This window comes from Pelophylax lessonae, assembly GCF_965119305.1.
Source record: "Pelophylax lessonae genome assembly, chromosome: 13".
NCBI lineage: Eukaryota > Metazoa > Chordata > Amphibia > Anura > Ranidae > Pelophylax > Pelophylax lessonae.
The window spans coordinates 82,127,145-82,141,303 of NC_138780.1; positions in this window are offsets into that span (position 1 = coordinate 82,127,145).

Genomic DNA, 14,159 nt, shown 5'->3' on the forward strand with positions numbered 1-14,159 from the left:
AGGAGGAAAGGGTGGGTAGAGAGAAAATGACGGTGGAAGGGGCGAGCAGAGGAGAAAAAATCCTCCCAGCGACAGCGAGGAGCTATGATGGAGCTCCTGGAGCGGAATATGACATGGAGGGTGCGAAAGAGAGGGGGGAATCGAGAGCTGCGCGAAGAAGGAGGCAAGGGTGGGTAGAGAGAAAATGACGGTGGAAGGGGCGAGCGGAGGAGAAAACATCCTCCCAGCAACAGCGAGGAGCTATGATGGAGCTCCTGGAGCGGAATATGACATGGAGGGTGCGAAAGAGAGGGGGGAATCGAGAGCTGCGCGGAGAAGGAGGCAAGGGTGGGTAGAGAGAAAATGACGGTGGAAGGGGCGAGCGGAGGAGAAAACATCCTCCCAGCGACAGCGAGGAGCTATGATGGAGCTCCTGGAGCGGAATATGACATGGAGGGTGCGAAAGAGAGGGGGGAATCGAGAGCTGCGCGGAAAAGGAGGCAAGGGTGGGTAGAGAGAAAATGACGGTGGAAGGGGCGAGCGGAGGAGAAAACATCCTCCCAGCGACAGCGAGGAGCTATGATGGAGCTCCTGGAGCGGAATATGACATGGAGGGTGCGAAAGAGAGGGGGGAATCGAGAGCTGCGCGGAAAAGGAGGAAAGGGTGGGTAGAGAGAAAATGACGGTGGAAGGGGCGAGCGGAGGAGAAAACATCCTCCCAGCGACAGCGAGGAGCTATGATGGAGCTCCTGGAGCGGAATATGACATGGAGGGTGCGAAAGAGAGGGGGGAATCGAGAGCTGCGCGGAGAAGGAGGCAAGGGTGGGTAGAGAGAAAATGACGGTGGAAGGGGCGAGCGGAGGAGAAAACATCCTCCCAGCGACAGCGAGGAGCTATGATGGAGCTCCTGGAGCAGAATATGACATGGAGGGTGCGAAAGAGAGGGGGGAATCGAGAGCGGCGCGGAGAAGGAGGCAAGGGTGGGTGGAGAGAAAATGACGGCGGAAGCGGCGAGCAGAGGAGAAAACATCCTCCCAGCGACAGCGAGGAGCTATGATGGAGCTCCTGGAGCTGGATGTAATATGGAGGGTGCGAGAGTGAGGAGGGAATCGAGAGCTGCGCGGAGAAGGAGGCAAGGGTGGGTAGAGAGAAAATGACGGTGGAAGGGGCGAGCGGAGGAGAAAACATCCTCCCAGCGACAGCGAGGAGCTATGATGGAGCTCCTGGAGCTGGATGTAATATGGAGGGTGCGAGAGAGAGGAGGGAATCGAGAGCAGCGCGGAGAAGGAGGCAAGGGTGGGTAGAGAGAAAATGACGGTGGAAGGGGCGAGTGGAGGAGAAAACATCCTCCCAGCGACAGTGAGGAGCTATGATGGAACTCCTGGAGCGGAATATGACATGGAGGGTGCGAAAGAGAGGGGGGAATCGAGAGCTGCGCGGAAAAGGAGGCAAGGGTGGGTAGAGAGAAAATGACGGTGGAAGGGGCGAGCGGAGGAGAAAACATCCTCCCAGCGACAGCGAGGAGCTATGATGGAGCTCCTGGAGCGGAATATGACATGGAGGGTGCGCAAGAGAGGGGGGAATCGAGAGCTGCGCGGAAAAGGAGGAAAGGGTGGGTAGAGAGAAAATGACGGTGGAAGGGGCGAGCAGAGGAGAAAAAATCCTCCCAGCGACAGCGAGGAGCTATGATGGAGCTCCTGGAGCGGAATATGACATGGAGGGTGCGAAAGAGAGGGGGGAGTCGAGAGCTGCGCGGAGAAGGAGGCAAGGGTGGGTAGAGAGAAAATGACGGTGGAAGGGGCGAGCGGAGGAGAAAACATCCTCCCAGCAACAGCGAGGAGCTATGATGGAGCTCCTGGAGCGGAATATGACATGGAGGGTGCGAAAGAGAGGGGGGAATCGAGAGCTGCGTGGAAAAGGAGGCAAGGGTGGGTAGAAAGAAAATGACGGTGGAAGGGGCGAGCGGAGGAGAAAACATCCTCCCAGCGACAGCGAGGAGCTATGATGGAGCTCCTGGAGCGGAATATGACATGGAGGGTGCGAAAGAGAGGGGGGAATCGAGAGCTGCGCGGAAAAGGAGGAAAGGGTGGGTAGAGAGAAAATGACGGTGGAAGGGGCGAGCAGAGGAGAAAACATCCTCCCAGCGACAGCGAGGAGCTATGATGGAGCTCCTGGAGCAGAATATGACATGGAGGGTGCGAAAGAGAGGGGGGAATCGAGAGCGGCGCGGAGAAGGAGGCAAGGGTGGGTGGAGAGAAAATGACGGCGGAAGCGGCGAGCAGAGGAGAAAACATCCTCCCAGCGACAGCGAGGAGCTATGATGGAGCTCCTGGAGCTGGATGTAATATGGAGGGTGCGAGAGAGAGGAGGGAATCGAGAGCTGCGCGGAGAAGGAGGCAAGGGTGGGTAGAGAGAAAATGACGGTGGAAGGGGCGAGCGGAGGAGAAAACATCCTCCCAGCAACAGCGAGGAGCTATGATGGAGCTCCTGGAGCTGGATGTAATATGGAGGGTGCGAGAGAGAGGAGGGCATCGAGAGCAGCGCGGAGAAGGAGGCAAGGGTGGGTAGAGAGAAAATGACGGTGGAAGGGGCGAGTGGAGGAGAAAACATCCTCCCAGCGACAGTGAGGAGCTATGATGGAACTCCTGGAGCGGAATATGACATGGAGGGTGCGAAAGAGAGGGGGGAATCGAGAGCTGCGCGGAAAAGGAGGCAAGGGTGGGTAGAGAGAAAATGACGGTGGAAGGGGCGAGCGGAGGAGAAAACATCCTCCCAGCGACAGCGAGGAGCTATGATGGAGCTCCTGGAGCGGAATATGACATGGAGGTTGCGCAAGAGAGGGGGGAATCGAGAGCTGCGCGGAAAAGGAGGAAAGGGTGGGTAGAGAGAAAATGACGGTGGAAGGGGCGAGCAGAGGAGAAAAAATCCTCCCAGCGACAGCGAGGAGCTATGATGGAGCTCCTGGAGCGGAATATGACATGGAGGGTGCGAAAGAGAGGGGGGAATCGAGAGCTGCGCGGAGAAGGAGGCAAGGGTGGGTAGAGAGAAAATGACGGTGGAAGGGGCGAGCGGAGGAGAAAACATCCTCCCAGCGACAGCGAGGAGCTATGATGGAGCTCCTGGAGCGGAATATGACATGGAGGGTGCGAAAGAGAGGGGGGAATTGAGAGCTGCGCGGAGAAGGAGGCAAGGGTGGGTAGAGAGAAAATGACGGTGGAAGGGGCGAGCGGAGGAGAAAACATCCTCCCAGCGACAGCGAGGAGCTATGATGGAGCTCCTGGAGCAGAATATGACATGGAGGGTGCGAAAGAGAGGGGGGAATCGAGAGCTGCGCGGAAAAGGAGGAAAGGGTGGGTAGAGAGAAAATGACGGTGGAAGGGGCGAGCGGAGGAGAAAACATCCTCCCAGCGACAGCGAGGAGCTATGATGGAGCTCCTGGAGCAGAATATGGCATGGAGGGTGCGAAAGAGAGGGGGGAATCGAGAGCGGCGCGGAGAAGGAGGCAAGGGTGGGTGGAGAGAAAATGACGGCGGAAGCGGCGAGCAGAGGAGAAAACATCCTCCCAGCGACAGCGAGGAGCTATGATGGAGCTCCTGGAGCTGGATGTAATATGGAGGGTGCGAGAGAGAGGAGGGAATCGAGAGCTGCGCGGAGAAGGAGGCAAGGGTGGGTAGAGAGAAAATGACGGTGGAAGGGGCGAGCGGAGGAGAAAACATCCTCCCAGCGACAGCGAGGAGCTATGATGGAGCTCCTGGAGCTGGATGTAATATGGAGGGTGCGAGAGAGAGGAGGGAATCGAGAGCAGCGCGGAGAAGGAGGCAAGGGTGGGTAGAGAGAAAATGACGGTGGAAGGGGCGAGTGGAGGAGAAAACATCCTCCCAGCGACAGCGAAGAGCTATGATGGAGCTCCTGGAGCTGGATGTAATATGGAGGGTGCGAGAGAGAGGAGGGAATCGAGAGCTGCGCGGAGAAGGAGGCAAGGGTGGGTAGAGAGAAAATGACGGTGGAAGGGGCGAGCGGAGGAGAAAACATCCTCCCAGTGACAGCGAGGAGCTATGATGGAGCTCCTGGAGCGGAATATGACATGGAGGGTGCGAAAGAGAGGGGGGAATCGAGAGCTGCGCGGAAAAGGAGGAAAGGGTGGGTAGCGAGAAAATGACGGTGGAAGGGGCGAGCAGAGGAGAAAACATCCTCCCAGCGACAGCGAGGAGCTATGATGGAGCTCCTGGAGCGGAATATGACATGGAGGGTTCGAAAGAGAGGGGGGAATCGAGAGCTGCGCGGAGAAGGAGGCAAGGGTGGGTAGAGAGAAAATGACGGTGGAAGGGGCGAGCGGAGGAGAAAACATCCTCCCAGCGACAGCGAGGAGCTATGATGGAGCTCCTGGAGCGGAATATGACATGGAGGGTGCGAAAGAGAGGGGGGAATTGAGAGCTGCGCAGAGAAGGAGGCAAGGGTGGGTAGAGAGAAAATGACGGTGGAAGGGGCAAGCGGAGGAGAAAACATCCTCCCAGCGACAGCGAGGAGCAATGATGGAGCTCCTGGAGCGGAATATGACATGGAGGGTGTGAAAGAGAGGGGGGAATCGAGAGCTGCGCGGAAAAGGAGGAAAGGGTGGGTAGAGAGAAAATGACGGTGGAAGGGGCGAGCGGAGGAGAAAACATCCTCCCAGCGACAGCGAGGAGCTAAGATGGAGCTCCTGGAGCGGAATATGACATGGAGGGTGCGAAAGAGAGGGGGGAATCGAGAGCTGCGCGGAGAAGGAGGCAAGGGTGGGTAGAGAGAAAATGACGGTGGAAGGGGCGAGCGGAGGAGAAAACATCCTCCCAGCGACAGCGAGGAGCTATGATGGAGCTCCTGGAGCGGAATATGACATGGAGGGTGCGAAAGAGAGGAGGGAATCGAGAGCGGCGCGGAGAAGGAGGCAAGGGTGGGTGGAGAGAAAATGACGGCGGAAGCGGCGAGCAGAGGAGAAAACATCCTCCCAGCGACAGCGAGGAGCTATGATGGAGCTCCTGGAGCTGGATGTAATATGGAGGGTGCGAGAGAGAGGAGGGAATCGAGAGCTGCGCGGAGAAGGAGGCAAGGGTGGGTAGAGAGAAAATAACGGTGGAAGGGGCGAGCGGAGGAGAAAACATCCTCCCAGTGACAGCGAGGAGCTATGATGGAGCTCCTGGAGCGGAATATGACATGGAGGGTGCGAAAGAGAGGGGGGAATCGAGAGCTGCGCAGAGAAGGAGGCAAGGGTGGGTAGAGAGAAAATGACGGTGGAAGGGGCGAGCGGAGGAGAAAACATCCTCCCAGCGACAGCGAGGAGCTATGATGAAGCTCCTGGAGCTGGATGTAATATGGAGGGTGCGAGAGAGAGGAGGGAATCGAGAGCTGCGCGGAGAAGGAGGCAAGGGTGGGTAGAGAGAAAATGACGGTGGAAGGGGCGAGCGGAGGAGAAAACATCCTCCCAGCGACAGTGAGGAGCTATGATGGAACTCCTGGAGCGGAATATGACATGGAGGGTGCGAAAGAGAGGGGGGAATCGAGAGCTGCGCGGAAAAGGAGGCAAGGGTGGGTAGAGAGAAAATGACGGTGGAAGGGGCGAGCGGAGGAGAAAACATCCTCCCAGCGACAGTGAGGAGCTATGATGGAACTCCTGGAGCGGAATATGACATGGAGGGTGCGAAAGAGAGGGGGGAATCGAGAGCTGCGCGGAAAAGGAGGCAAGGGTGGGTAGAGAGAAAATGACGGTGGAAGGGGCGAGCGGAGGAGAAAACATCCTCCCAGCGACAGCAAGGAGCTATGATGGAGCTCCTGGAGCGGAATATGACATGGAGGGTGCGAAAGAGAGGGGGGAATCGAGAGCTGCGCGGAAAAGGAGGCAAGGGTGGGTAGAGAGAAAATGACGGTGGAAGGGGCGAGCGGAGGAGAAAACATCCTCCCAGCGACAGTGAGGAGCTATGATGGAACTCCTGGAGCGGAATATGACATGGAGGGTGCGAAAGAGAGGGGGGAATCGAGAGCTGCGCGGAAAAGGAGGCAAGGGTGGGTAGAGAGAAAATGACGGTGGAAGGGGCGAGCGGAGGAGAAAACATCCTCCCAGTGACAGCGATTAGCTATGATGGAGCTCCTGGAGCGGAATATGACATGGAGGGTGCGAAAGAGAGGGGGGAATCGAGAGCTGCGCGGAGAAGGAGGCAAGGGTGGGTAGAGAGAAAATGACGGTGGAAGGGGCGAGCGGAGGAGAAAACTTCCTCCCAGCGACAGTGAGGAGCTATGATGGAACTCCTGGAGCGGAATATGACATGGAGGGTGCGAAAGAGAGGGGGGAATCGAGAGCTGCGCGGAAAAGGAGGCAAGGGTGGGTAGAGAGAAAATGATGGTGGAAGGGGCGAGCGGAGGAGAAAACATCCTCCCAGCGACAGTGAGGAGCTATGATGGAACTCCTGGAGCGGAATATGACATGGAGGGTGCGAAAGAGAGGGGGGAATCGAGAGCTGCGCGGAAAAGGAGGCAAGGGTGGGTAGAGAGAAAATGACGGTGGAAGGGGCGAGCGGAGGAGAAAACATCCTCCCAGCGACAGCAAGGAGCTATGATGGAGCTCCTGGAGCGGAATATGACATGGAGGGTGCGAAAGAGAGGGGGGAATCGAGAGCTGCGCGGAAAAGGAGGCAAGGGTGGGTAGAGAGAAAATGACAGTGGAAGGGGCGAGCGGAGGAGAAAACATCCTCCCAGCGACAGCAAGGAGCTATGATGGAGCTCCTGGAGCGGAATATGACATGGAGGGTGCGAAAGAGAGGGGGGAATCGAGAGCTGCGCGGAAAAGGAGGCAAGGGTGGGTAGAGAGAAAATGACGGTGGAAGGGGCGAGCGGAGGAGAAAACATCCTCCCAGCGACAGTGAGGAGCTATGATGGAACTCCTGGAGCGGAATATGACATGGAGGGTGCGAAAGAGAGGGGGGAATCGAGAGCTGCGCGGAAAAGGAGGCAAGGGTGGGTAGAGAGAAAATGACGGTGGAAGGGGCGAGCGGAGGAGAAAACATCCTCCCAGCGACAGCGAGGAGCTATGATGGAGCTCCTGGAGCGGAATATGACATGGAGGGTGCGAAAGAGAGGGGGGAATCGAGAGCTGCGCGGAGAAGGAGGCAAGGGTGGGTAGAGAGAAAATGACGGTGGAAGGGGCGAGCGGAGGAGAAAACATCCTCCCAGCGGCAGTGAGGAGCTATGATGGAACTCCTGGAGCGGAATATGACATGGAGGGTGCGAAAGAGAGGGGGGAATCGAGAGCTGCGCGGAAAAGGAGGCAAGGGTGGGTAGAGAGAAAATGACTGTGGAAGGGGCGAGCGGAGGAGAAAACATCCTCCCAGCAACAGCGAGGAGCTATGATGGAGCTCCTGGAGCGGAATATGACATGGAGGGTGCGAAAGAGAGGGGGGAATCGAGAGCTGCGTGGAAAAGGAGGCAAGGGTGGGTAGAAAGAAAATGACGGTGGAAGGGGCGAGCGGAGGAGAAAACATCCTCCCAGCGACAGCGAGGAGCTATGATGGAGCTCCTGGAGCGGAATATGACATGGAGGGTTCGAAAGAGAGGGGGGAATCGAGAGCTGCGCGGAGAAGGAGGCAAGGGTGGGTAGAGAGAAAGTGACGGTGGAAGGGGCGAGCGGAGGAGAAAACATCCTCCCAGCGACAGCGAGGAGCTATGATGGAGCTCCTGGAGCAGAATATGACATGGAGGGTGCGAAAGAGAGGGGGGAATCGAGAGCGGCGCGGAGAAGGAGGCAAGGGTGGGTGGAGAGAAAATGACGGCGGAAGCGGCGAGCAGAGGAGAAAACATCCTCCCAGCGACAGCGAGGAGCTATGATGGAGCTCCTGGAGCTGGATGTAATATGGAGGGTGCGAGAGAGAGGAGGGAATCGAGAGCTGCGCGGAGAAGGAGGCAAGGGTGGGTAGAGAGAAAATGACGGTGGAAGGGGCGAGCGGAGGAGAAAACATCCTCCCAGCGACAGCGAGGAGCTATGATGGAGCTCCTGGAGCGGAATATGACATGGAGGGTGCGAAAGAGAGGGGGGAATCGAGAGCTGCGCGGAGAAGGAGGCAAGGGTGGGTAGAGAGAAAATGACGGTGGAAGGGGCGAGCGGAGGAGAAAACATCCTCCCAGCGACAGTGAGGAGCTATGATGGAACTCCTGGAGCGGAATATGACATGGAGGGTGCGAAAGAGAGGGGGGAATCGAGAGCTGCGCGGAAAAGGAGGCAAGGGTGGGTAGAGAGAAAATGACGGTGGAAGGGGCGAGCGGAGGAGAAAACATCCTCCCAGCAACAGCGAGGAGCTATGATGGAGCTCCTGTAGCGGAATATGACATGGAGGGTGCGAAAGAGAGGGGGGAATCGAGAGCTGCGCGGAAAAGGAGGAAAGGGTGGGTAGAGAGAAAATGACGGTGGAAGGGGCGAGCAGAGGAGAAAACATCCTCCCAGCGACAGCGAGGAGCTATGATGGAGCTCCTGGAGCGGAATATGACATGGAGGGTTCGAAAGAGAGGGGGGAATCGAGAGCTGCGCGGAGAAGGAGGCAAGGGTGGGTAGAGAGAAAATGACGGTGGAAGGGGTGAGCGGAGGAGAAAACATCCTCCCAGCGACAGCGAGGAGCTATGATGGAGCTCCTGGAGCGGAATATGACATGGAGGGTGCGAAAGAGAGGGGGGAATTGAGAGCTGCGCGGAGAAGGAGGCAAGGGTGGGTAGAGAGAAAATGACGGTGGAAGGGGCGAGCGGAGGAGAAAACATCCTCCCAGCGACAGCGAGGAGCTATGATGGAGCTCCTGGAGCGGAATATGACATGGAGGGTGCGAAAGAGAGGGGGGAATCGAGAGCTGCGCGGAAAAGGAGGAAAGGGTGGGTAGAGAGAAAATGACGGTGGAAGGGGCGAGCGGAGGAGAAAACATCCTCCCAGCGACAGCGAGGAGCTATGATGGAGCTCCTGGAGCGGAATATGACATGGAGGGTGCGAAAGAGAGGGGGGAATCGAGAGCTGCGCGGAGAAGGAGGCAAGGGTGGGTAGAGAGAAAATGACGGTGGAAGGGGCGAGCGGAGGAGAAAACATCCTCCCAGCGACAGCGAGGAGCTATGATGGAGCTCCTGGAGCAGAATATGACATGGAGGGTGCGAAAGAGAGGGGGGAATCGAGAGCGGCGCGGAGAAGGAGGCAAGGGTGGGTGGAGAGAAAATGACGGCGGAAGCGGCGAGCAGAGGAGAAAACATCCTCCCAGCGACAGCGAGGAGCTATGATGGAGCTCCTGGAGCTGGATGTAATATGGAGGGTGCGAGAGAGAGGAGGGAATCGAGAGCTGCGCGGAGAAGGAGGCAAGGGTGGGTAGAGAGAAAATGACGGTGGAAGGGGCGAGCGGAGGAGAAAACATCCTCCCAGCGACAGCGAGGAGCTATGATGGAGCTCCTGGAGCTGGATGTAATATGGAGGGTGCGAGAGAGAGGAGGGAATCGAGAGCAGCGCGGAGAAGGAGGCAAGGGTGGGTAGAGAGAAAATGACGGTGGAAGGGGCGAGTGGAGGAGAAAACATCCTCCCAGCGACAGTGAGGAGCTATGATGGAACTCCTGGAGCGGAATATGACATGGAGGGTGCGAAAGAGAGGGGGGAATCGAGAGCTGCGCGGAAAAGGAGGCAAGGGTGGGTAGAGAGAAAATGACGGTGGAAGGGGCGAGCGGAGGAGAAAACATCCTCCCAGCGACAGCGAGGAGCTATGATGGAGCTCCTGGAGCGGAATATGACATGGAGGGTGCGAAAGAGAGGGAGGAATCGAGAGCTGCGCGGAAAAGGAGGAAAGGGTGGGTAGAGAGAAAATGACGGTGGAAGGGGCGAGCAGAGGAGAAAACATCCTCCCAGCGACAGCGAGGAGCTATGATGGAGCTCCTGGAGCGGAATATGACATGGAGGGTTCGAAAGAGAGGGGGGAATCGAGAGCTGCGCGGAGAAGGAGGAAAGGGTGGGTAGAGAGAAAATGACGGTGAAAGGGGCGAGCGGAGGAGAAAACATCCTCCCAGCGACAGAGAGGAGCAATGATGGAGCTCCTGGAGCGGAATATGACATGGAGGGTGTGAAAGAGAGGGGGGAATCGAGAGCTGCGCGGAAAAGGAGGAAAGGGTGGGTAGAGAGAAAATGACGGTGGAAGGGGCGAGCGGAGGAGAAAACATCCTCCCAGCGACAGCGAGGAGCTATGATGGAGCTCCTGGAGCGGAATATGACATGGAGGGTGCGAAAGAAAGGGGGGAATCGAGAGCGGCGCGGAGAAGGAGGCAAGGGTGGGTGGAGAGAAAATGACGGCGGAAGCGGCGAGCAGAGGAGAAAACATCCTCCCAGCGACAGCGAGGAGCTATGATGGAGCTCCTGGAGCTGGATGTAATATGGAGGGTGCGAGAGAGAAGAGGGAATCGAGAGCTGCGCGGAGAAGGAGGCAAGGGTGGGTAGAGAGAAAATGACGGTGGAAGGGGCGAGCGGAGGAGAAAACATCCTCCCAGCGACAGCGAGGAGCTATGATGGAGCTCCTGGAGCTGGATGTAATATGGAGGGTGCGAGAGAGAGGAGGGAATCGAGAGCTGCGCGGAGAAGGAGGCAAGCGTGGGTAGAGAGAAAATGACGGTGGAAGGGGCGAGCGGAGGAGAAAACATCCTCCCAGCGACAGCGAAGAGCTATGATAGAGCTCCTGGAGCGGAATATGACATGGAGGGTGCGAAAGAGAGGGGGGAATCGAGAGCTGCGCGGAGAAGGAGGCAAGGGTGGGTAGAGAGAAAATGACGGTGGAAGGGGCGAGCGGAGGAGAAAACATCCTCCCAGCGACAGTGAGGAGCTATGATGGAACTCCTGGAGCGGAATATGACATGGAGGGTGCGAAAGAGAGGGGGGAATCGAGAGCTGCGCGGAAAAGGAGGCAAGGGTGGGTAGAGAGAAAATGACGGTGGAAGGGGCGAGCGGAGGAGAAAACATCCTCCCAGCGACAGCGAGGAGCTATGATGGAGCTCCTGGAGCGGAATATGACATGGAGGGTGCGCAAGAGAGGGGGGAATCGAGAGCTGCGCGGAAAAGGAGGAAAGGGTGGGTAGAGAGAAAATGACGGTGGAAGGGGCGAGCAGAGGAGAAAACATCCTCCCAGCGACAGCGAGGAGCTATGATGGAGCTCCTGGAGCGGAATATGACATGGAGGGTGCGAAAGAGAGGGGGGAATCGAGAGCTGCGTGGAAAAGGAGGCAAGGGTGGGTAGAAAGAAAATGACGGTGGAAGGGGCGAGCGGAGGAGAAAACATCCTCCCAGTGACAGCGAGGAGCTATGATGGAGCTCCTGGAGCGGAATATGACATGGAGGGTGCGAAAGAGAGGGGGGAATCGAGAGCTGCGCGGAAAAGGAGGAAAGGGTGGGTAGAGAGAAAATGACGGTGGAAGGGGCGAGCAGAGGAGAAAACATCCTCCCAGCGACAGCGAGGAGCTATGATGGAGCTCCTGGAGCGGAATATGACATGGAGGGTTCGAAAGAGAGGGGGGAATCGAGAGCTGCGCGGAGAAGGAGGCAAGGGTGGGTAGAGAGAAAATGACGGTGGAAGGGACGAGCGGAGGAGAAAACATCCTCCCAGCGACAGCGAGGAGCTATGATGGAGCTCCTGGAGCGGAATATGACATGGAGGGTGCGAAAGAGAGGGGGGAATTGAGAGCTGCGCGGAGAAGGAGGCAAGGGTGGATAGAGAGAAAATGACGGTGGAAGGGGCGAGCGGAGGAGAAAACATCCTCCCAGCGACAGCGAGGAGCTATGATGGAGCTCCTGGAGCGGAATATGACATGGAGGGTGCGAAAGAGAGGGGGGAATTGAGAGCTGCGCGGAAAAGGAGGCAAGGGTGGGTAGAGAGAAAATGAAGGTGGAAGGGGCGAGCGGAGGAGAAAACATCCTCCCAGCGACAGCGAGGAGCTATGATGGAGCTCCTGGAGCGGAATATGACATGGAGGGTGCGAAAGAGAGGGGGGAATCGAGAGCTGCGCGGAAAAGGAGGAAAGGGTGGGTAGAGAGAAAATGACGGTGGAAGGGGCGAGCGGAGGAGAAAACATCCTCCCAGCGACAGCGAAGAGCTATGATGGAGCTCCTGGAGCGGAATATGACATGGAGGGTGCGAAAGAGAGGGGGGAATCGAGAGCTGCGCGGAGAAGGAGGCAAGGGTGGGTAGAGAGAAAATGACGGTGGAAGGGGCGAGCGGAGGAGAAAACATCCTCCCAGCGACAGTGAGGAGCTATGATGGAACTCCTGGAGCGGAATATGACATGGAGGGTGCGAAAGAGAGGGGGGAATCGAGAGCTGCGCGGAAAAGGAGGCAAGGGTGGGTAGAGAGAAAATGACGGTGGAAGGGGCGAGCGGAGGAGAAAACATCCTCCCAGCGACAGCGAGGAGCTATGATGGAGCTCCTGGAGCGGAATATGACATGGAGGGTGCGAAAGAGAGGGGGGAATCGAGAGCTGCGTGGAAAAGGAGGCAAGGGTGGGTAGAAAGAAAATGACGGTGGAAGGGGCGAGCGGAGGAGAAAACATCCTCCCAGCGACAGCGAGGAGCTATGATGGAGCTCCTGGAGCGGAATATGACATGGAGGGTGCGAAAGAGAGGGGGGAATCGAGAGCTGCGCGGAAAAGGAGGAAAGGGTGGGTAGAGAGAAAATGACGGTGGAAGGGGCGAGCAGAGGAGAAAACATCCTCCCAGCGACAGCGAGGAGCTATGATGGAGCTCCTGGAGCGGAATATGACATGGAGGGTTCGAAAGAGAGGGGGGAATCGAGAGCTGCGCGGAGAAGGAGGCAAGGGTGGGTAGAGAGAAAATGACGGTGGAAGGGGCGAGCGGAGGAGAAAACATCCTCCCAGCGACAGCGAGGAGCTATGATGGAGCTCCTGGAGCGGAATATGACATGGAGGGTGCGAAAGAGAGGGGGGAATCGAGAGCTGCGCGGAAAAGGAGGCAAGGGTGGGTAGAGAGAAAATGACGGTGGAAGGGGCGAGCGGAGGAGAAAACATCCTCCCAGCGACAGCAAGGAGCTATGATGGAGCTCCTGGAGCGGAATATGACATGGAGGGTGCGAAAGAGAGGGGGGAATCGAGAGCTGCGCGGAAAAGGAGGCAAGGGTGGGTAGAGAGAAAATGACGGTGGAAGGGGCGAGCGGAGGAGAAAACTTCCTCCCAGCGACAGTGAGGAGCTATGATGGAACTCCTGGAGCGGAATATGACATGGAGGGTGCGAAAGAGAGGGGGGAATCGAGAGCTGCGCGGAAAAGGAGGCAAGGGTGGGTAGAGAGAAAATGACGGTGGAAGGGGCGAGCGGAGGAGAAAACATCCTCCCAGCGACAGTGAGGAGCTATGATGGAACTCCTGGAGCGGAATATGACATTGAGGGTGCGAAAGAGAGGGGGGAATCGAGAGCTGCGCGGAAAAGGAGGCAAGGGTGGGTAGAGAGAAAATGACGGTGGAAGGGGCGAGCGGAGGAGAAAACATCCTCCCAGCGACAGCGAGGAGCTATGATGGAGCTCCTGGAGCGGAATATGACATGGAGGGTGCGAAAGAGAGGGGGGAATCGAGAGCTGCGCGGAAAAGGAGGCAAGGGTGGGTAGAGAGAAAATGACGGTGGAAGGGGCGAGCGGAGGAGAAAACTTCCTCCCAGCGACAGTGAGGAGCTATGATGGAACTCCTGGAGCGGAATATGACATGGAGGGTGCGAAAGAGAGGGGGGAATCGAGAGCTGCGCGGAGAAGGAGGCAAGGGTGGGTAGAGAGAAAATGACGGTGGAAGGGGCGAGCGGAGGAGAAAACATCCTCCCAGCGACAGCGAGGAGCTATGATGGAGCTCCTGGAGCGGAATATGACATGGAGGGTGCGAAAGAGATGGGGGAATTGAGAGCTGCACGGAGAAGGAGGCAAGGGTGGGTAGAGAGAAAATGATGGTGGAAGGGGCGAGCGGAGGAGAAAACATCCTCCCAGCGACAGCGAGGAGCTATGATGGAGCTCCTGGAGCGGAATATGACATGGAGGGTGCGAAAGAGAGGGGGGAATTGAGAGCTGCGCGGAGAAGGAGGCAAGGGTGGGTAGAGAGAAAATGACGGTGGAAGGGGCGAGCGGAGGAGAAAACATCCTCCCAGCGACAGCGAGGAGCTATGATGGAGCTCC